Below are 25,503 nucleotides of genomic sequence, written 5' to 3'. Positions count from 1 at the left end.
AATTTGAATGCAAGGAAAACATCTGCTCACCGTAGGGAAATACTTTGTTACGCTCGTATATGAAGCATTTCGTCCTATTTGTACACATATGAGGGTAAGTATATTATATAACTTAAAAGTGGTAGCCAATTAAGCGCTGATGTGTTTCAATCACTACCCGTTTATACAACATTTCTTATTATAACAGGATCATTGTGACTGAAAATATACCTTTGAATAATGAAATATACCTTTAAGTAATGAAATAATGTTGCCAATTATCTGTGATAATTATTGAACATTAAAATAATCACTGTTATCTTGTAGAGATAATGTAACGGGGACATCGTATTGGGGCTGATAATTAATAACAGCATCGTGGTAACGTGCCTATTACCCGTACAAGTGCCTTACATTGATGTAGATTGTGGTTATTCAGCTTCCCTCAATACCTCGTGTAACAATTAAGATGTGTTCCTGTAAAAGGGGTTGGAATTCGCACACTGACACTTTATATAAGGCGTTTAAGGATACCATTCGGTTATTTACCAAGTACGCATCCTGGCTAATCGTTATTGTTTGTAATAATATGGATTATATAGAAACAACTCTACTGTAGCATGCGTTAGTTTTCTATTACTGAGACTCCTGAGATTAAAATTAATGGTACACTAAATAACCATATAATTGTCTCCCATTCTTGTTGATTTGTTTCCCGTCCTTGACTGATTTGTCTCCCACCCTTCATTGATTTGTCTCTTACCCTTCATTGATTTGTCTCCCACCCTTCACAGATTTGTCTCCCGTCCTTTACAGATTTGTCTCCCACCCTTTACAGATTTGTCTCCCTTCCTTTACAGATTTGTCTCTCACCCTTCATTGATTTGTCTCTCACCCTTCATTGATTTGTCTCTCACCCTTCATTGATTTGTCTCTCACCCTTCATTGATTTGTCTCTCACCCTTCATTGATTTGTCTCCCACCCTTTACAGATTTGTCTCCCGTCCTTTACAGATTTGTCTCCCACCCTTTACAGATTTGTCTCTTACCCTTTATAGATTTGTCTCCCATCCTTTACATATTTTTCTCCCAACCTTTACTGATCTGTCTCCCACCCTTCATTGATTTGACTCCCACCCTTTACAGATTTATCTCCCACCCTTTACAGATTTGTCTCCCAACCTTTACTGTTTTGTCTCCCACCCTTTATTGATTTGTCTCTCACCCTTCATTGATTAGTCTCCCACCCTTCATTGATTTGTCTCCCTTCATTTACAGATTTGTCTCTCACCCTTCATTGATTTGTCTCTCACCCTTCATTGATTTGTCTCTCACCCTTCATTGATTTGTCTCCCACCCTTTACAGATTTGTCTCCCGTCCTTTACAGATTTGTCTCCCACCCTTTACAGATTTGTCTCTCACCCTTTATAGATTTGTCTCCCATCCTTTACATATTTTTCTCCCAACCTTAACTGATTTGTCTCCCACCCTTCATTGATTTGTCTCCCACCCTTCATTGATTTGTCTCCCACCCTTTACAGATTTATCTCCCACCCTTTCCAGATTTGTCTCCCAACCTTTACTGTTTTGTCTCCCACCCTTTATTAATTTGTCTCCCACCCTTCATTGATTAGTCTCCCACCCTTCATTGATTTGTCTCCCACCCTTTACAGATTTGTCTCCCACCCTTCATTGATTTGTCTCCCACCCTTCACTGATTTGTCTCCCACCCTTCATTGATTTGTCGCCAAATCTTTATTGATTTGTCTCTCACCCTTCATTGATTAGTCTCCCACCCTTCATTGATTTGTCTCCCACCCTTTACAGATTTGTCTCCCACCCTTCATTGATTAGTCTCCCACCCTTCATTGATTTGTCTCGCACCCTTCATTGATTTGTCTCCCACCCTTCACTGATTTGTCTCCCACCCTTCATTGTTTTGTCTCCCACTCTTCACTTATTTGTCTCCCATCCTTCATTGATTTGTCTCCCACCCTTTACAGATTTGTCTCCCACCCTTTGCAGATTTGTCTCCCACCCTTCATTGATTCGTCTCCCACCCTTCACTGATTTGTCTCCCACCCTTTATTGATTTGTCTCCCACTCTTCATTGATTTGTCTCCAAATCTTTATAGATTTGTCTCTCACACTTTATTGATTTGTCTCCCACCCTTCATTGATTTGTCTCCCACCCTTTACAGATTTGTCTCCCACCCTTTATTGATTTGTCTCCCTTTCTTTACAGATTTGTCTCTCACCCTTCATTGATTTGTCTCCCACCCTTTACAGATTTGTCTCCCACCCTTCATTGATTTGTCTCCCACCCTTCATTGATTTGTCTCCCACCCTTCATTGATTTGTCTCCCACCCTTTACAGATTTATCTCCCACCCTTTACAGATTTGTCTCCCAACCTTTACTGTTTTGTCTCCCACCCTTTATTGATTTGTCTCTCACCCTTCATTGATTTGTCTCCCACCCTTTATTGATTTGTCACCCAACCTTCATTGATTTGTCTCCCACCCTTCATTGATTTGTCTCCCACCCTTCACTTATTTGTCTCCCACCCTTTACAGATTTGTCTCCCACCCTTCGTTGATTTGTCTCCCACTCTTTACAGGTTTGTCTCCCGTCCTTTACAGATTTGTCTCCCTTCCTTTACAGATTTGTCTCCCAACCTTTACAGATTTATCTCCCTTCCTTTACAGATTTGTCTCCCACCCTTTACAGATTTGTCTCCCACCCTTCATTGATTTGTCTCCCAACCTTTACAGATTTGTCTCCCTTCCTTTACAGATTTGTCTCCCACCCTTCATTGATTTGTCTTCCACTCTTTACAGGTTTGTCTCCCGTCATTTACAGATTTGTCTCCCTTCCTTTACAGATTTGTCTCCCAACCTTTACAGATTTGTCTCCCTTCCTTTATAGATTTGTCTCCCACCCTTTACAGATTTGTCTCCCACCCTTCATTGATTTGTCTCCCACCCTTCACTGATTTGTCTCCCACCCTTTATTGATTTGTCTCCCACTCTTCACTGATTTGTCTCCAAATCTTTATAGATTTGTCTCCCACCGTTCATTGATTTGTCTCCCACCCTTCATTGATTTGTCTCCCACCCTTTACAGATTTGTCTCCCACCCTTCATTGATTTGTCTCCCACCCTTCACTGATTTGTCTCCTACCTTTCATTGATTTGTCTCCAACCTTCATTGATTTGTCTCCCAACCTTTACAGATTTGTCTCCCACCCTTCACTGATTTGTCTCCCACCCTTCACTGATTTGTCTCTCACCCTTCACTGATTTGTCTCCCACCCTTCACTGATTTGTCTCCCACCCTTCACTGATTTGTCTCTCACCCTTCATTGATTTGTCTCCCACCCTTCATTGATTTGTCTCCTACCCTTCACTGATTTGTCTCCCACCCTTCATTGATTTGTCTCCCAACCTTCATTGATTTGTCTCCCACCTTTCATTGATTTGCCTCCCAACCTTCATTGAGTTATCTTCCTACTATTCGCCGTTTCTTCATTTTTCTCAGACTTGCTCATGTTTTTTTCTGTGTAAATGCCTTATGAAAGAATGCTTTCATCAGGCAAAAAGTGTTTTTATTGTATTCACTACGATTTCAACCTTTCATGTTTTTTTTTTCAATTCATCGACATCATCATAAAACCCATATAACTCTGTAATATTCAAACTGTGCTAAGACAGCGCTCTTTCCTTCAACTTTACCATGCTTATTGTGGCAATTATTGTCATAATACAAACCAAGCTAAACCCATTTTCTTCGATGATTAATAAAAGTTAAAATGCTTTTAACAACGTGTCTAAAACCAAAGAAATTCCAACAAAACTACTTATGGTGATGAAAATCGTGTGCAAATTTCAAAATAGTTTCTGTTTGATTTTAGAGGTCGTTTAAATGGTAATTAAAGGGGAAGATAAATTGCGCAAATCCACCAATTACATAGCATAATCAGATCACGTGACCATATACTCACAGGTTATTACTCATACTCCCAATTTTATCACTATATCGCCATGAGTATTTAAGCAATCGATCTTAACACAATTACCGGTTCTCGGGAGGCCCCCTGTCAGGGGCGATAAGTCAGACCATCGATTGTTCCTTACAGCTGCCGCAACATACCTATCTTTTGTTTCTAAGCGGTTCAACTCAGTGACAGTCACACGACGCTGTCGTCGATACTTAACGCAAGTATTAGGTTTGTTACTGTAAAAACACACATTTGTCATTAGGTAATTCTAGGACGTTTATCTAACAACTGCCATCGACTTTCCTCTCTCTAGTCACCCTTGTCTACAATACTACGCTACAGGTTGGTACTTTTTTTTATTGCATGTTAAAGATAATCTGGATGGGTATCATTTCAGCGTGTTTATTCTGTTGTTAATGTATTGCATTGTTTTTTTTTATTTTGTTTTTTTTTTGTTTTTTAAATTTCAAGGTATCACGTTTTCATTCCCGTAGACTTTAAGAGACTTTGATGTTGTATTTTAATTTTAAATGCAATAGTGCGATCTGAAATTTTTATGACTGACAAAAGGAAGGTGGAACATTGCAATATTACACTACACTGTAAAGTCAGTACTGTCAAACTTACAAAATCACCACTGTCAAAAGTAAAGTGTCAGCACTGTCATACGTAAAATCAGTACTGTCAAAGGTAACGACAGAACCGTCAAGCGTTAAGTCAGTAATGTCAAACGTAAAGTCAGCACTGTCAAACGTAAAGTCAGTAATGTCCAACGTAAAGTCAGCATTGTCAAACGTAAAGTCAGTACTGTTAAAGGAAAAGTCAGTAATGTCAAACATAAAGTCAGCACTGTCAAACGTAAAGTCAGTAATGTCAAACGTCAAGTCAGCACTGTCAAACGTAAAGTCAGTACTGTTAAAGGGAAAAGTCAGTACTGTCAAACGTAAAGTCAGTAATGTCAAACGTAAAGTCAGCACTGTCAAACGTAAAGTCAGTACTGTCAAACGTAAAGTCAGTATTGTCAAACGTAAAGTCAGCACTGTCAAACGTAAAGTCAGCACTGTCAAACGTAAAGTCAGTACTGTCAAACGTAAAGTCAGTATTGTCAAACGTAAAGTCAGCATTGTCAAACGTAAAGTCAGCATTGTCAAACGTAAAGTCAGTACTGTCAAACGTAAAGTCTGTACTGTCAAACGTAAAGTCAGCACTGTCAAACGTAAAGTCAGTACTGTCAAACGTAAAGTCAGTAATGTCCAACGTAAAGTCAGTATTGTCAAACGTAAAGGCAGCATTGTCAAACGTAAAGTCAGCACTGTCAAACGTAAAGTCAGCACTGTCAAACGTAAAGTCAGTACTGTCAAACGTAAAGTCAGTATTGTCAAACGTAAAGTCAGCATTGTCAAACGTAAAGTCAGCATTGTCAAACGTAAAGTCAGTACTGTCAAACGTAAAGTCAGTACTGTCAAACGTAAAGTCAGCACTGTCCAACGTAAAGTCAGTACTGTCAAACGTAAAGTCAGTAATGTCCAACGTAAAGTCAGTACTGTCAAACGTAAAGTCAGCATTGTCAAACGTAAAGTCAGCACTGTCAAACGTAAAATCAGTACTGTCAAACGTTAAGTCAGTACTGTCAAACGTAAAGTCAGTGCTGTCAAACGTAAAGTCAGTACTGTCAAACGTAAAGTCAGTACTGTCAAACGTAAAGTCAGTACTGTCAAAGGTAACGCCAGAACCGTCAAGCGTTATGTCATTCCTGTCAAACCTGAAGTCAGTACTGTCAAACGTCAAGTCAATACTGTCAAAGGGAAAAGTCAGTAATGTCAAATGTTAAGTCATTACTGTCAAACGTATAGAGTCATTACTGTCAAACGTATAGAGTCATTACTGTCAAAGTTTAAAAGAGGTCGGTATGAACATTTGACACTCTTTTAGAAGAGGACTTAATTTTCACATTAGAATTGTTTTCACAAGATTTGGACGGAATCGAATCGACTTTTTCAAAATTGAATAAGTCAATGTCTTTAATAAGGAAATAGCTTCAAATCTCAAACTGGCCGCCTTACGTAAGAGCTAGCTATTTCTTAGGTCAAAATTGTTTCATTTTCTGAAAAAAATGCAGATTGCACCACCATGCTGACAGGACAGATCTGGAGAACTGTTCTCTTATTTACAGAGTATTCGACCAGCAATAATCTGTTTACCTCCGGATTTTTCAGCAGCTCCATATCTAAGAAGAGCTGTTTCTCCAATTTAAACAAGTGATTGGACGAAGATATGTTATCCATTGTGATCGCATTATTCCATTTTCACATCCATCAGACATGCCTCAGCAACGTTGAAATAGTAGTTCTAGCTTTTGTTGTACTTTTAGACAAGAAGAGTTCAAAAGATGGAAAGGTTTGAGCAAATTATTGATCTTCTTCGATAGCGCGGTTCACGCTATTTTCCTGTAATGCAATAGGTTTTCATATTGTCTATTGGCTAAATCAGAAAGCAGTTTAGTGAGTAGAAGGTATTAATTCTAAAGAACTATTGGTATTAACTGTACTTTAATATAAAATGGTATACTTATTTACTTTGCGCTCTTCGCATGCTGCACTGTCGCCCTTCGCATCTGGCGTTGTCGCTCTTCGCTTGGCGGGGGCGTTGCATGTCTGAAAATAGCATCAGGTATCGCAACTTCATTTAATATAAGGCAAACATCAGTCAGTGGCAGTGTTCCATTATTGTCTTAACGCATATTACGTACACCGTTGTCATAAACATTAATGTATCAAATTAAGGGCAATTTACATGAGAACGATGTCGATGAAAGATAATGATTAAGAGAAATGTGTTTATTAAGATATTGTCGCCGTTCATTTAAATTACAATTTCCCGATTAAATGAAAAAGAGTGCAAATTCAAAATTGCCTTTATCCCTAATCAAATTTCAAGTAACGCTTGGTTCCGAAAAAAATATGTAATTCCATAAATATAGATAGGAAATCCCTGGCCGATCTTAATAATTGAGGACTAGATAACATGTAAATGAGGCTCCCGCATTAGGCTCTCCAATCCCATAATGCATAAAGCTAAGAGGAAAGATAAATTGTGAGAAAGACATCAAACAAGAAATAGAGACGCCTGAATTTTACTTGGTTCCGTACGTAAGTGGTGCACGAGGGTGAAAGTCCACTTTTTTGTACGTTATACCCTGTTCCGTATTGCTTTCCTATACATGCACTATGAACTTCAAGTTGATTTTATCTCAATCAGATTTAATGAATGAAAATCAAACTGTTTTTCAAAACCAAATTAAACTTTCGATCTTTGATAAATCCGGTGTTGAAATGAAATGAAGACGACAGTACATGTACTGGAATCTTGCCCGCGTCCGGCGTACAATTTTCCCCCAAACAAATGTTACATATATAGTAGTCTCCCTTTCGATATTATCATGTCACTTGCTTAAGAATAACCTTTAGACGGAACTTTTTATAGGAAAGTATTCCCCAAGAAAGCAAGTAAAAGTAGGAATGGTCATCCTAAGGCAAAATATATTTATGTGAAATTTGATATCTTCCCGATATTTTACTACGTGGGCGATGGTCACCTTCAAAGGCAATGTCGTTGAGGAAATTAACTAAACTCAGTATATACAAAAGGTAATTATGAAATAACTCAATTAATTACAATTTTACCAGTGAAATATCGAAAATTATTCATTTTATAAAAGTGATGTTTTTCACTAGTGAATCGAAAATAATTCGTTCTATAAAAGTGATATTTTTCACTAGTGAAAAATATCACCTTTTCTGATTTGACCAATCAATTAACTGCTTACAAACGACAACGGGGGAAATTAAAAGCTGCGCACTCGTGAAAAAATATAAAAATATATACTGATGACACAGTTAGACATCCTCTATATACGAGACCATTACCATACTAGCATGTCTTATGTACTGCAGCCAGCACCTTTAAGCAGAATATATCCCATTTTCCTCCATTGTCAAGCAAGATAAACTGTTCAGGACTGCGAGTAATTCTGGAGGATGTCGGCTACATGCCTGACTACACAGGACATTTCAGCGTTTTATCCCCAATTACACAATCCCCGGGGATTCGACCCTCATCCCAACACTTAGGTGTTACTATATATTTTCACTAGCGGAGTTCTACTGTGTTCTACAAAAGCTGTCCAGTGGTGACTTTAATCCAATAATTACATCCTATCACATTCCAGCATTTCCTTTCCGATTCGCACTCCATGGGTTTGTGTCTGCTAAGTAAATCCAATACATTCATGATTTCCTGTTGAGGAAATTGACTCGTACATGCACGTACATTAACATTGGGGAGGGAGATGACCTTTGTCGGCAGTGTAATGGCGTTGCATTACTTCTGCTCTGGAACAAAAGAATAACAAGACATATTGGGTGCCTGTCTAAAATCATAATGACGGTCGAAATTCAATCATGATAAATCTGATAGTGGAATATAAAACTAAAAGACGATGGTCCGACCGAAAGGCTTCAGACTACATATACATATTAACTGCCACATGTCAATAAACACTAGGAAGCAGAGCAAGGCGATATACGTGAAAGATACAATTTTAAAACAAGTAAACTAAGATCAAATGGACGTAAAACCTGACGTGTGGAGTCGGTGTCCGCCTACCCTTCCGGACCTCCTGTGTTGTTTTGTCTGGAGCTTCCTTCTCTTCCGGACCACCAGTCTTGTTTTGTCCGGAGTTTCTTCCTCTGCCGGACCTCCTCTATAGTTTTGTCTGGAGTTTCCTTCTCTTCCGGACTAATCATGTCATATTTTGCCTGGATTTTCTTCCTCTTCTGGACTACTCATATGTCATATCTTGTCTAGATTTCCCTCCTTTTCTGGACTACACATGTCATATTTTGTTTGGAGTTTCCTTTTCTTGCGGACTACACAATGTCATATTTTCTCGGAGTTTCACCCTCTTCCGGACTACACATATGTCATATTATTTTGTCTGGAGTTTCCTCCTCTTCCGGACTACACACATGCCATGATTTGGCTGGAGTTTCCTTTGTTCTCAGACCACCTCTTTTCATAATGCGTCTGATGTTGTTTCTCCTTTCTGTTAACCTGTCTCATACTATATACACAACACAACACCCCCCCAACACAACCCGTTTTTCCCCCTCAAACCACCTGCCTGAAGTTGTATCTGAAATTCCTTCCATTTTAATATTTCGCCTTGTTTTAGTTGGTGTTTGTCGGATTTCATTGAACACATTGTGTGCTCAAGTTGTTTGCAACGTATATATCTTGAGAATACACCTACAGAGCTATGACGAGCAGCTAGATACATTTGTATATCCACAACACGTCCATATGTATTAGTCATTCAATTAGTGTTCGCAGGCAAATGCGACACACGAATCATAGTTCCATTTTCCACTGAGAAGCTGGAGCTTTGCATAATATTTTGACAGGGAGATCAGTCATTAAATTGCACAGAAGCGTACGGTCGGCATTATTTTGTGCGAGAATTTGTTGAGTTAGTAAAAGGGTTTTGACAAACAACACAAGCGGCCATTAAAGTCTTCGAGATGATGTATAGTATGTTGGCAACATTCCTGTTCTACATAAAATCCATCTTTCTCTACACCAACATCATTTGTATGCAGATCTAGATATGGTTTTCATTTTCTTTGAACACATTGTGAAATAATATAGTTTCTTCTTTAAACAAGAAAAATACTGTTCCCTCCCTCTAATGTTTGAAGAAAATGGGAGACACCCATGGCCAGTTTAATCATACAGATGAAAATAAAATAAAAACAAAGAGACACGCACATATCAATGCAATACAGACGTGTAATATCTAGGTTATAGTTATGATAATTATGACGTCAAACCTTACTTTTTTTCTCTTTTGTAATATTTGATTCCCTAGAGTTTTTTCCTTGATTTACTAAAATTCATCGCTGAGTTATGTATGCTGCATTGTTGTTTAATGAATAAAACGTTGGTCTCCCAGGGCGTATACTTACGATGTCATTAATTTATCAATGGTATTCACAAGGATATGAATGCCGTGCTTGTTAGGGAAGCATTGTCTTACGATGATACATATAAAGAAATAACAGCCGGAAGTTACTTCCTGGCTTATATCATCCAGGTTTTTCCAGCTTACTAATAAATGATCTCTACCTCAGGAAAAATAGGATTTAGAAATGAAAACTGAAATAATCGCGAATGACTATAATTCAATTTGGAAACAAGCCCAATCTGGAGCGTGTTGGATCTGTAACGCTAATGTCACTAGCATAGCAATGTCTACGACACCAGAAGAGCACGGTTCATATGGATAAAATGTACAACCTACACAATGATGACTCCAAACTGACTCTAATGTCTCTACATCAAACGACATTTTCATATAAGTATACAGAATAAAGACAAAATGACTTTGTCATGCATTGTAAACCCAAATCGTTTTGACGCCGCCGTTGCGTGCTTATCCCTCAAATGTTCAAATGATATCGTTGAAATGGCTTCGAAGTACAAAAACACTCTACAGATGTTCAAACGGATGTGTAAATATTTACTGTCCAGAGTTTACTATAAAGTTAGGAAAGATGTTCGTGATTAGTGATAGTTGATAAATATTGCTTTTGAATGCTAACCCTTGAGAGAGCTTTGATATCACATTTATATAACAGTGCTTTTGTTCCCAAGAAGTTATACAGAGTGATTGTGTGTTGCTGTAACATCAGTGCCGTCACGAAAACAAATCTTTTACATCCATATTACGTGAAGCCGTATTTGGCTTCAATGTATGGTTGCATAGCCAATTTGCATTCATACCGACAAGGATGCTTGGAACAAAACTGCGTATACTACGTATATTTACATATATCAATGATCTAAATGTAGAAGTATTCTCTAATACGTGCAGAATTAAAGTGCTGTATCTTCAGTGCAATCGATATTCATGGTACAACCTAACATCGCCTAAATGTTTGCTTCCTACGGCAATCTCACGTTATTCCACGCGTGAGGCGAATAGCCACAGCGGTACTAGTACCAGTGTCTTCAAGCTTCCTCTGATGCTATTTATATTAAAGCGTTTCGTGCCAACTGAAAAGTAATAATTTTACAATTCTTCGTGTTAATTTGTCACCTTTAGTTGGTACTCATATTAACAATTTGTTCCAAGGAAATCACTTCAGGGATAAAGTGATATCGAAACAAGTTGATATACTAAGTTTCAAATTAAGTTGTAAATTGTAATCTTAACGTTATGCTACTGATGAGACCGTCGATATATGTACCATGACAGTAGAGTAAATTCAAGAATTTAAGCTGTCTTCTTTTGAATATTATTGTCCTATATTTCCATTTGTTCCGCATGGTCACTATATGACTTTACCAAAACAAAATGGAAAGTTATCAGACCGTAATTCCCATGCTACGCCACACAGTCTGGTCAAAGTATTCATATTGATATTTACTAAGTCAGAACGAGGCTTACCAGAATTCTGGTAAATCATGTGATTGGTAAATGATTCATAGGTCCACTAGTGAACTGCCGCTCCCATTGATGAAATATTGTCGTTGTTTGATTTTCGTTTTCCGTTGAAACCACTACAGAAGGAATACATGACACAAGATGGGAGGGATGTTTTTGGAGGACTGCCAACCGGTCATATAAAAACCTTGATACAGACTCTTGAATGCGTAGTAATTAAGCGTCTGGATGAACGAACTTTATTAGTGTAGTGATATGAAGAGCAATGTTCATGACGTTATCACTAAATGACGTCGTTTTGTCTGACGTCACTGTATCAAGTGTATTTTTGACGTCACGAAAAGATTTTCTAAGGGCATAAAACCCCGATTGATCAATGTAACTTGCAACAATTTATATAGTTCATGTTGCATAAAAGATAGATATATCCTCACGATGGAATATATTGATAAATGTTGAAATCAACTTAGTTTGTGTTTTTTTTTTCTACGAACTATATTTTTCTAACGGGAACGGTCGCCTGTAGTCGTGACGTCACAATAACGGGTCCCATTTCCATTCACATGATTGCAAACAAATTGAATATCGCATGTTAGCTTCCATGCTGGAATAGTTCTTACGGGATTATCGTTTGAAAATAATAGGACAATAACTTCCCAGGGAAGGCAGTTTGATGCTTAGATATACTCTACTGCCATGGCCCACAGATCTACGTTTTAAACTCAGCTTATTCCTTTACTCAGACTGTAACAGCGTTTATCATACCAAAGTCACATTTCAAGCAATAAAATTAGTGCGGCCTATTCTTGTGATGTCACGAGTATATGCAGCTGCCCTGGCAAAAAAAATAATTTGTAGAAGTAAAAGCAAAACATTATCGATTTTGCAACCTATTTCAAGATATTTCACTGTGAGGATATTCACCTATACATCAGATCTTCATGAATTGTTGTAAGTTTCATTGATTAATCAGTTTTTATAGTCTGGTAGCGCGAATTGTCATGACGTCAGATAAAACAAAGTCATTTAGTGACCACTTTACAAACATGCCACTTCACCAATAGAAATGATGTCACATTTACTGTGTTTGGTAAGGTTATATAGTGACAATGCAGAGCAAATGGAAATACATCAATATAACCGTCGCATAACGCTAATAGATAAATAACAACTAACAATATTGTAAAATTACCTCCTCACATAAATATATCTATTGTTTTATGAGGCATACAAACGCAATTCAATGAAGTCATTAATCAAGTAACGTTAATTCTATATTTGAATGGCAAGATAACAATTAATTTTTTGTTTGAATATTTTTAAAATACTTTAATCACTTCTATGATATTACAGCACGTATATCAATTAATCAAGGGGGGGGGGGGGGGGGGGGGCGTTGAATATTAAACGATATACCGTGTATGCCTGTTAAGTTGATGGAGCGTGCAATTCTGTGAATTCAACTTCTGAGACTGATACAGTATTTCTGCCGTTGCTGCTTGCAGGAGCGGTCCAAGAGGATACAATTGGAAATACACGGAGAATTAGATCGGTTGCTCAGCATCGTAAACGGCATTCGCCATGTAAGATATAGGTAAAATCCAAGTATATCTCGTCATGAAAATGAACACGAACGTAGTGGAATTTCAATTGCACATCGTTTCACGACAAACAAGACACATGGACCTTCTTACTGGACAATGAATATACTATTTAAAATGAGAAGATCATACTGGCGACAATACGACTTCTTCGTAACCTTCGCGTGCCTGGTGGTTGTATCTGTCTTGTAAAACCCGATTTAAATTCAAATCATCTGCAATAATAATATACCGTAGGTGAAGGAAGCAGATATAACAGCCATTAAATAGAAGCTCACGATTGGAAACTGTCATGCATGTATGTTCACATATAAGTTATCATTATCGGTGATGTTGTATGCAAATGCCGCGCTAAGCAGTTGACGAAAGTCTTAAGAGTTTAAAGTATCATGATCAGTAGGATGTAAGTATCTGACAACTTATCCATATATCTGAAAGAGACGAAACCAACTTACAATGACCAATACTGATATAATCCTCCTTATAGTTAAACAAATGTAGACGACTAATAGAAGGACGGAATTTGCTCAGTTTAGTCAGTCAATGATTTGATTGGAAATATATTATGTCGGTTTTCTTTCCTTGGTGGCAATCGCTGCCGTAGATAATTGTCAGTTTGTCCCGGAGTGTAATATCCGGACAGAACAAAAATCGAAATACCCTTCCGTTGTAACTTGTGGTTTTTTTTTCTCTTAATTTCATTTGTATCTCGAGATTTATTTGTGTTTGTGGCAGTCAACGATATACTTAATGCGCTGTCGATAGATAAAATGCTTAAAGTGTAAATAATGTTTCTTCTGTGCTATATATCGAAATTCGGACTTCAGAGATAATCTTTTTTTAGATTTGAAAACATACGGCCAGCAACATGATTTACTGATTTATTGAACAACCCAAGAAGTGTCCCTTTTGTTAATGTTGAAAGCCTGTTGGTATCAAGATCATTTTCCTTACATAGTTTCGCGTTGATGTTGCCTTAAACACATTTCCTCGCGCTCTCCTTGATGTGGTCACAAACAAACAACTACTAACTGGCCGCTGTATTAGCTAGCTAACCTTGCGATGAGGATTCAACAAAAGGGTTTTATACTTCCCACAATAAAAGACATCTGTTACATGCTTTTATCTCTTCGTAAAGATAAAAGCTTTGCTTTTGGGGTAAAATTACACATAATTGTATATATTAACAGAATATATCTCACAACAGATTGTTTATTACTCTGTGTAGCTGGTAGGACCACGGACAGGTGAAGACGACATCTCCACAAAGGTAAGGCATTGTGTATTGCCCAAGACTTGTCAGCCCGTTAGGTCGATTTGAGCACCTTAAACACGTATAATTCAATATCCCTAGGTATGTGTTACAGTTATATTATGTTTTACCTGTTTGTATTAGCCTGTCTTTCCAAATCGTCAGTATGTAATAGCACAGCCAGTTACTCTACAACGTGAATATGTAAGTTATGTACTATGTGCACTGAAACATATTTACCTACGCACAACTGAAATCGCCTACTTTAGGAATCCCATGAAAAAATAAACCCAACAGGTTGGTAAAGGCTGAGCACGGTAAAATGTGTTCAGGATGTAATTACTCATATCTCAACTTGAAATTTAAAAGATACAATTTAAAACTCAAAGTTGTTGGGAGTGGTCATAGCATAAATTATTTAATTTGTGTACTAAATATATTCTTATCCGATCATGAAATACTCTTAAGCATCTTATTATTGTACTTTTTGATACCAGCCTTTGGTTTGATAACACTGAAATGTTTACTGTACTGTTCGATACCAGATTTTGGTAATAATGAAATGTTTATTGTACTGTTCGATAACAGCATTTGGTTTGATAATAACAATGAAATGTTTATTGTACTGTTCGATAACAGCATTTGGTTTGATAATAACAATGAAATGTTTATTGTACTGTTCGATAACAGCATTTGGTTTGATAATAACAATGAAATGTTTATTGTACTGTTCGATACCAGACTTTGGTAATAATGAAATGTTTATTGTACTGTTCGATAACAGCATTTGGTTTGATAATAACAATGAAATGTTTATTGTACTGTTCGATAACAGCATTTGGTTTGATAATAACAATGAAATGTTTATTGTACTGTTCGATACCAGACTTTGGTAATAATGAAATGTTTATTGTACTGTTCGATAACAGCATTTGGTTTGATAATAACAATGAAATGTTTATTGTACTTTTCGATACCAGACTTTGGTTTGGTAAAAATGAATTATTGACTGTACTGTTTGGTATTAACAACCAAAATATGAATGACCTATGGTTGAAAATCGGACAACATGGCATATACACTGCGATTCCATCACAAATTAAATCGATTGAACTGTTGCTGGTCGTTTGACATGTACAGTCTTACACATCATTCCATTGTTGATTGCCGTTTCCAACTTGACCTTTAGACCTTCAGTGCTATTGTCTCTGCGATAATATGCTTTCATCAACACTCGTGTCTCCACTGAACTCGCATTGTACTTATTCCCTCGCCGCCATTTCGTCTAGTATATAATTCAATACTTTCCGTTAATTTTGGAAATGTTCTCTAGGGGCATGGTTCAATCTAAACATATTCCAGCATTCTCGTTATATTAACTAGGAAGATTCCAGTCTGATGGGATGTAGTGAAACTCAACACCTTGAATAGACCATTCTTCTGTTGGAGTATACTGAACATGATCTGTTGTCACTTTTGGAGTTCAAGTCTGACTTTCCAGCTATGACTTCAATTTGTTTCTCCAAGTTTAAAAATGCACCGATATTGACAATCAAAATGATTACGAGACCAGAATACAATCAAAATAAATTAGAAATAATGGATTGCAAATTCAAACAAATCATATAAGTATCATTTTGAAAATTTAAAACCAACAGTAATATTTTAGATTGTTGCAAACGAGCAATAATTTCCCTCAATTATCAATTTTTCGCTTTCTGTTCCTAAAGCAGTTATCGTGGTAATCCAGAGCTTGCCAACACGAAAAGACATTTCAAATCTAACAAAGTTTATCAACAAAACTGTGCCTTTAAACGAGGGGTACACACTATTTCATGCACATGGATTTTACGTTGTTTCTGAAATTTAACATGGTTACGTACTTTATTTGGGCGTTGTCATTTGCTGAACGAAAACGTAATCTTTGTAAATCTTGCATTTAGCATTGTTATGATATTGAGACATGTTACCTGAAAATGGTCGATAGCTGCTAGGAGATGAATTACGGACATATTATACACAATATTTAAAATGCCTCACATCGGTGACGGAGGATAGATGATCTTGCTATGATCTGTATTGTAAAACGACACCACATTATCTAAGCATTTCTATGATCAAAGCACGTGGGATCATAAGTTAGTGGGCAATTGGAAAAGCCAATTAAAGATTTTCTGATCTGACACCTGAACACCAATCGATCACTCCGTTCGATGGGCCTTTAATACTATTGTCTCCATTCTAGTATTGACATTTAAAAACGTTTCCGAGAAATTAAGTTTTATCTCGAAATGAATGCCCTTCATAGTAGTAGTTAATTGAGCAAAAAGCAATATGTTTATAGAAAGAAAGAAAAGGAAAAAAAATGAACAGAGGGAAAAAACTTGAAAACATCACGGGTTGGGAAAATGTTTCTCGACATTCAAACGAGACTATAGTCTGACCTTCAAGGAGTATGGTTTCTGATGTATATTGAATGGTACAGTTAACATCAGTATCAAATAAAAGTCATTGAAAATCGTTTTAAAACGAATAAAATTATCGTTCAGCCTTGAACTATGTCCTCGTGAAAGCGAAAATTATTTTATTGGAAAACTTTGTAATGTTGACAACGCTCATTATCACGGAACTTTAAACCATCTCACTAGTACCTAAATTAGTAAGAAACAATTCATGGAATACTCAACGGTTATTTAACGTTAATGATTCAATAAAGGTCTCTGTTAGTTTTCGTTATAACAACGTTTCACTCGCATCGGCTGATGTAATACAAAACAATACAATATAATTAAAATACACAGAGTAATAATACTTCGAACTGCACAATACTATTATGATATAAATAATTGTCACATAATATTGACAATAATTGCCATATATAATACAAATATATCAAATGTGTCTGTGTAATAATTCAAAATATTTGACACGAGTTACTAGTAATCGACTGCTGTTCTATTGCACGACGATGAAGGCCGAGTGCAGTAGAACATCGGTCGATTACCAGTACCTCGTGTCAAATATTCTGGACTATTGCACAGACATCCATGATATACTTGTTTTATTACATAATCACTAAAACACAGTTACATTCACTGAAATCTCGACTTTCCTGTAGGCCTAGAAGTCGCCATGACTATCGTCTGGCAGTGTTGTCATCTAAGTGACTTAGACACTTGAAAGGGTAGGACCGAAACGTCATAGGTCTTCAATAGTACGTACGTGACCAAATTTTGGATCGTCACAGGTTTTCAATAGTTCGCACCTAAATATGCAATGATAATTTGAGCCACGCAATAGTTCATAATATACCTTATGCCTATAGTTAACAAAAATCAAACGTATTATGTTATAAATACACAATAATCACTAAACAATAAAATATCCAGTTTTAACACCATACAATTCAACTACACATGAATCACAAACATCTCAAAATTACAAACCTCGTTGACATGATAAGTAGCAATCTGCGGGCGTATTTACTCAGAATGAGGCTTATTTATCACCACCTGTTCTATCATAGAGGATATTAATTGGCTGACATATTGAGGTGTGACCTCTCAGCAACAGAAAGATCACATGATAGTGGGTGATTATAGGCGGACATGAAGGCAGGGAAGGATAAATATCATATGAGTTACAACGATGACATTATATTCGATACCCTCAGTGTCGGTGTATGTTTAGAAATGACTATCTGATAGGGTCAGTGTCCTCCCCGACGATTTGCATGAAGTGGGGTACAGCAGGCTTTAAAACATAGAAACCACCCCCGAACATGTGATAAGGTAAAGATGTATTCGCCTCTTACGACATACGATTCCGCACACGTACATACGTGCTTTTGTAACATAGATTAGCTATGAAATGCACATTTAACTCTACAAAATTAAATATAAATAAATAAATAAATAAATAAATAAATAAATAAAAACTGTTCATTACATCTCAATTTGTGACTCAATATCGCATGCTAATAAAGCTGTACAGAATACAGATTTTCCTAAAGAGTTTTACAAATGTGTTCATAATGCCAATACGAATATCCCGAATACATGGTCAACTGTAAAATTGTTTAATCAGCTAACACGTACAAATTGTAATAAAGATGAATGATATTAACGACGTCACCCTGCATGTTTCTTATAATTGTTACAGTGTACATGTCATGGTCTCGTAAATATCTGTCCTTCAGATAGTCTGGTTTTTTAGATTGTATGGTTGATCGGTATTGAACAGAAGGTCGTCTTAGAAATTAACTGCACTTGAAAAGAAGGGCCGGGTAATTTATATATACATACATATTGATATTTATAAAGGAATTTGCCCTATCCAGTCATTTATAGAGGAAATTTGATAGTTTTGTATATTGAATTAGCCTGTAGCCAAGAGGCCATTGCTTATCGACTCTCTATAGAAGACAGGTCGTTGTTGTAAGAGGAGATGATCAGCCATTGATCACATAATTAAATCACTAACTAGTAGATTAGTCTGGACAGTTCCTGAGCATCACCGATAGTTTACCGATGTTACAAATGTTGTGGGTATGCACTGGCCACAGTATGGTTTCCTTGTATCGACATATGTATATCATTAAAGTTCTCCATCAATGGCAACACTGGATAATGCTAAGACTTACATATTCTACGAGCTGACATTGTGGTACACCTTCACAATCGTAAAATAGTTTGAGTAACATTTGTACACGTACGAAAATCGTTTTGATATGGGCTCATTATTTCCTAGTTTTTAGAGTAATCTATACCAGGTTAAAAGAAATCATTGAATGAAAACTAATTATGTTGCCAATTAACATTAGACCATCGACCGTTAAGGATATCAATTCCCATTGGAAAACTCAACCGATTGGTTTCCTCGATTTTATACATTCCATTACACATACGCCGTCGCAAGGATGAGTTCCCTCAAGATCCGAACGTTTGTGTGTGAGCACCATTAAGAACAACAAATGAGCAATTCAATGAAAACACGATTATGTTCTACAGTCACAGATCACTCCTGGAGGCTTCGGGCTGTGAAATCACGAAAATGAGAAGAAATCATACCCTAGTTAGTCCAACTCTAACACTTAAAGGGACTATAAAACTCCATCAAACTATTCCATATCCATTAGCATTGCAGATCCCTGTATAGATATAAGTGCAATAATTTTTGATGCTGTATTTCTTTGAAAATGTACAGAGCATCAGAACGAACACATTCTATACGTTTGTCACGGTAATTGTTACTTTTTTATTGCCTGGCTTTATCAGCGGGAACCATTTTAGTAAAGTTATCACTGCAGTTTGATTTAAAGAGTCATTTGTAGCCATACGTGATTGTTTATTAATCAAAGCAATCAACATAATAAAATAATTATCATAGTATGTTCATCGTGCACACAATGGTACAGATAACGTTCTTTCCTTTTATGTGAAGGCTCAAGAGTACTATCTATAACTTTTTGTGGATATGTAACGGCCTCTGTGAAGCTGTCATTTCGATGTCTAGGTCGTGTGGACTTTTGGTGACCTCTAATGTTCTGTTTAAAACTGTATTTTCGTGATTTTTTTTAATCATTATTATGATTTTTTCTTCTGTAAATTCGTAAATTCTTTGTTTTGTGGCAATAATTCGGAAATTCCCAATATGTACAATAAGTGTAAGCTAGTCAGCTGAGGAGATTATGAACTGAATGATTTTCGATTGTAAAACTGCGATGTTGTCGATGTCTCGTTTATGGCGATGTCTAGTTTATCGATGCCTTTTAATGATCTACTTTTCTGCATAGCTTGTATGTTGAAATAATGAGTATCGCTAAATGTAAACTGTATTTGTAAGAATTTGTTATCTCCTATTGTTCGTGCGTTCTACTGAGGAAAATTCTCTCAGTACGTCAATAATGAAAAAAAAGACCAATAAACAAAAACAACAAATAAACTTTCCACTACATGAATTAATAGTTTCATGAATATCCTAACCAACATCCACAATGGGCGCCAAATCTGAAGATATAATTATTGGCAAGTGATATCACAATGACCTCCGCTATCGATATGGACATTTATATATGTATATAAAATTATCGAAAAAAGACACCGCTTCATCGACGCGGATTGGAAAATGCTAGAAATAGTGTCTATTTTCGGTATACGTTTATACTACATAGTCTTTGACAGCACAGCGGTTCGTGGAGCGTAGATCTGAGTTCGTCTGTATGCCTTTGTCAGACTTGTCCCATCTTCATATGTCTGACAGGGATGGAAGGGGCATACGTTCACTTTGTCTGTAGATCTGATTAAAGCACAGTGTTGAAAATAAACGATATGATATGGTTTAGTGAATACGATCATAACAGTAGTTCATTGAGTAGCTTTGCAATTAAAACAAAATCTTGAAACAATGCATACGTAATAGAAACCGACTTATATTAATGTGCTGCATGTAAAAATGTGTTTTGCAGATCATCAGATGATAATGCTTTGTATGGTAGGTGTACCTGTTAAATGTGGGAGGTTGTTGTCCACCAGACAATACATGTTATGTGTTGTAACTCATGGTCCACAAGACTATACATGTTATGTGTGGTTAGTCATGGTCAACCAGACAATACATGTTATGTGTGGTAAGTCATGGTCGACCAGACAATACATATTATGTGTGGTAAGTCATGGTCCACCAGACTATACATGTTATATGTGGTAAGTCATGGTCCACCAGACAATACATATTATGTGTGGTAAGTCATGGTCCACCAGACAATACATGGTATGTGTGGTAAGTCATGGTCCACCAGACAATACATATTATGTGTGGTAAGTCATGGTCAACCAGACAATACATGTTATGTGTCGTAAGTCATGGTCTACATGACAATACATGTTATGTGTTGTAAGTCATGGTCGACCGGACTATACATGTTAACTGTGGTAAGTCATGGTCAACCAGACAATACATGTTTTGTGTGGTATGTCGTTGTCCACTAGACTATAAATATTATGTGTGGTAAGTCATGGTCCACCAGACAATACATGTTATATGTGGTAAGTCATGGTCAACCAGACAATACATATTATGTGTGGCAAGTCGTTGTCCACTAGACTATACATATTATATGTGGTAAGTCATGGTCAACCAGACAATACATATTATGTGTGGCAAGTCGTTGTCCACTAGACTATACAGATTGTATGTGGTAAGTCATGGTCGACCGGATTATACATGTTATGCGTGGTAAGTCATGGTCCACCAGACTATACATGTTATGTGTGGTAAGTCATGGTCCACCGGACTATACATGTTGTGTGTGGTAAGTCATGGTCGACCGGACTATACATGTTATGTGTGGTAAGTCATGGTCGACCGGACTATACATGTTATGTGTGGTAAGTAATGGTCCACCGGACTATACATGTTATGTGTGGTAAGTCATGGTCGACCGGACTATACATGTTGTGTGTGGTAAGTCATGGTCGACCAGACAATACATGTTATTTGTGGTAAGTCATGGTCCACCGGATTATACATGTTGTGTGTGGTAAGTCATGGTCGACCAGACAATACATGTTATTTGTGGTAAGTCATGGTCAACCAGACAATACATGTTATGTGTGGTTAGATATGCTCCACCAGACAATACATGTTATGTGTGGTAAGTCATGGTCAACCAGACAATACATATTATGTGTGGTAAGTCATGGTCCACCGGACAATACATGTTATTTGTGGTAAGTCATGGTCAACCAGACAATACATATTATGTATGGCAAGTCGTGGTCCACTAGACAATACATGTTATGTGTGGTTAGATATGCTCCACCAGACAATACATATTATGTGTGGTATGTCATTGTCAACCAGACTATACATGTTATTTGTGGTAAGTCATGGTCCACCAGACAATACATGTTATATGCGGTAAGTCATGGTCGACCAGACAATACATATCATGTGTGGCAAGTCGTTGTCCACTAGACTATACATTTTATGTGTGGTAAGTCATGGTTCACCGGACAATACATATTATGTATGGTAAGTCATGGTTCACCGGACTATACATGTTATGTATGGTAAGTCATGGTTCACCGGACTATACATGTTATGTATGGTAAGTCATGGTTCACCGGACAATACATGTTATGTGTGGCAAATCATGGTCAACCAGACAGTACATTTTATGTGTGGTAAGTCATGGTCCACCAGACAATACATATTATGTGTGGCAAGTCGTTGTCCACTAGACTATACATATTATGTGTGGTAAGTCATGGTCCACGAGACAGTACATTTTATGTGTGGTAAGTCATGGTCCACGAGACAGTACATTTTATGTGTGGTAAGTCATGGTCCACCGGACTATACATATTATGTGTGGTAAGTCATGGTCCACGAAACAGTACATTTTATGTGTGGTAAGTCATGGTCCACGAGACAGTACATTTTATGTGTGGTAAGTCATGGTCCACCAGACAGTACATTTTATGTGTGGTAAGTCATGGTCCACCGGACAATACATGTTATGTGTGGTAAGCCATGGTCCACCAGACTATACATGTTATGTGTGGTAAGTCATGGTCCACCAGACTATACATGTTATGTGTGGTAAGTCATGGTCCACCAGACAATACATGTTATGTGTGGTAAGTCATGGTCCACCAGACAATACATGTTATGTGTCGTAAGTCATGGTCCACCGGACAATACATGTTATGTTTGGGAAGTCTTGACCCACCAGACATTGCACGTTTTGTGTGGAAAGTCATTGTCTAACAGGCAATGCATGCTTCATGTGGTAAGTTTAGGTCAAACAGACAATACAAGTTGTGTGTTGGGTCGCTTTCCTTCAAAAGTAAATAAATTAAGTAGTTTTCCACCAAACCGTATATGGTATGCGTCGTAAATACACTCATCAGAAAATCCATGAGTTGTGGTGTATACCAACAATATATAGTATACGTGGTAAGTTGTGGTTTGAGTCATAAACATGTACATATCAACTCGAGCTGATGGGAATTTTCCTGAGCTCTAGTGGAAGGATGTCTGCTTAGAGAGCGAGATATGGCTAGTTCGAATCCAGCACGTGTAAGGTATATATAGGGTCGCGTGTATCCCACCGCCATCCATCATATACTAGCGCGGTCTATACATGTATTTGATACATAAGGTAAGCCATCATTTCATACGCTTTTTTGTGGTAAGGTCTCATGGTAGTCAACAAGTTGGACAAATTGTGTGTTTTAAATGCTTTTCTGTACCCAGCATTAGCTTTGGTCGGTTACAATCTTCACTTTCGTCACCAAGTGTCTTTTATGATAAAACTATGTTGTTACGAATATATATATATTCCCAACACATTTTTTTTTGGGGAATCTATTTGAAATTAAATATCTCTATCCCAAAGACAAAATTGATCTTAGTTTGACATATGTTTATCATTTAGTTTTTCTGCTTACTCACTTCGTCTGCTACGTCCCGGTTTTTGCTGCAGGCAAAACAAAATTTCTGGAGTAACTACATTTTCGGAAAATCCGGAAATTTATAATCTTGAAGCCTGTTTTTGTTTGATGTTTTCTTTAACAAATGTGAAGACTGTATATACTACATAATGAATATACCAATTATTGTATACATTTATTTTTTTCATTTTTTTTTATGGATATGGGCAGGCTATCCTAATGTGGTCTGCTATCTTTGAATATAGAATTGATCGTTTTGTTTGATAAATGCCCATGTACACTTATCAATTTCATCAGCATATTTACTTTCAGTGTTTTCATGTTTCGTTTCGGCTTTGTTCTAAATTTATCTGAGCAGAACGGTAACAATAAAATCAAAATACGATACTATTAATAAACGATGCACATTCAAAGAGATTAAAACCACTATACGAAATAAATATCGAGTATAGTTGAAACGGAATTCATTCTTGGCTGGCCCTTGTACAACGGTAATTTATGTTCAGACGCATCTTGATATAGAGATATGTTGCATTTGGAGGTTAAATATTAGAGTTTTTACTCCATCAGCGATGTGTGTTGGCACTATCAAGATCAGCGTCTACACACTCCGTCACATCGTTAGTATAAAAGCACGTCCTCGATCCAATACAAATGTTTTTCTTGCAGTTGGAGTTATTCCTATCATTTCCCGACTGAAAACACTAGATAATGACTTAACATAGGAATAATTTGTATTAAATTAAAACCATACGTTAGCAATTAACGTTGAAAGGTTTCGGAGTGAAATACAAACTAGAGGGTGTGTAACGAGCCTTGTCTCAACAAATGTTACCATTTCATACTGAACTGGGGATCGATATCTCCCCGACATCATTTCATCAGTCTTTTTGGTTTATGGCCGCCTCACTCTTCTAAAGACCCTGTCCAACAGGCCACTGGTCCTGTATAACCAAACACTCGTCTGGTTTTGAAACAACAATTCCATCTCGACAAGTTCTATTAGAAAGTATGTTTTCTCCAGGGGTTTCCCTATCAGTTTTTCTGGCGTGTGGGCTAGCGAGCCGTTCACATTGTCTCTACCACAGTTTACACGGATGCGCATCAATAAACATATGCCTGTGCTGAATTCCCGTACGTCACCAGATAATCACATCATGATGAACGCTATATCTACTGTAAGGAACTTCATTAATTCTAAAGTGTTCCCTACAAGCGTGAAATAATGTAGTGTTTTAATAGAGCTGTAGACATATATCATACATATCTCATTGTTACTACTAATGGTATGTCTTCACGGATGATACATATGTATATACTTAACAGTAACCATGCCATGGTAATGTCATATGTCTCTAGCAATATATGTCACCTGATCACCTGATTTTGTTGGAGATAATGAGGGTGAGGAATAAAACTAAACTAAAAGCTAAAGGTAAGACAAGCGATAAGTTTACAATTATTAATGTACATTTTTAAATTAACTTTATCCAATTGATCTATATATATTTCCAGTAATACCAAATAGAAGACTTATATTATATTTCAACAGTTTCATTTTAGACACTTGCACAACTAAGTTCATAACTGAGCATTCATAGACATATTGCTTTGTGTTCCCCAACAGATCGTTCCATTGAATACAAATTACAAGTGACGTTGTTTCTGATCGAGTGGGGTATCATATGTGGGTGTACATCTGTAATCAC

At 37.0% G+C, this 25,503-nt stretch overlaps 1 protein-coding gene across 1 annotated transcript in view; it reads left to right on the top strand.

Moving 5' to 3' along the window:
* LOC117327266 (glutamate receptor ionotropic, NMDA 2B-like) overlaps nucleotides 1-25,503 on the top strand; it is a 124,453-nt gene that overhangs the window by 24,442 nt on the left and 74,508 nt on the right. The window lies entirely within an intron of this gene.

This window comes from Pecten maximus, chromosome 1 (genome assembly GCF_902652985.1).
Source record: "Pecten maximus chromosome 1, xPecMax1.1, whole genome shotgun sequence".
Taxonomy (NCBI): domain Eukaryota; kingdom Metazoa; phylum Mollusca; class Bivalvia; order Pectinida; family Pectinidae; genus Pecten; species Pecten maximus.
The sequence above is the reverse complement of the archived record's forward strand: the minus strand, read 5'-3'. Positions and strand labels throughout refer to the sequence as shown.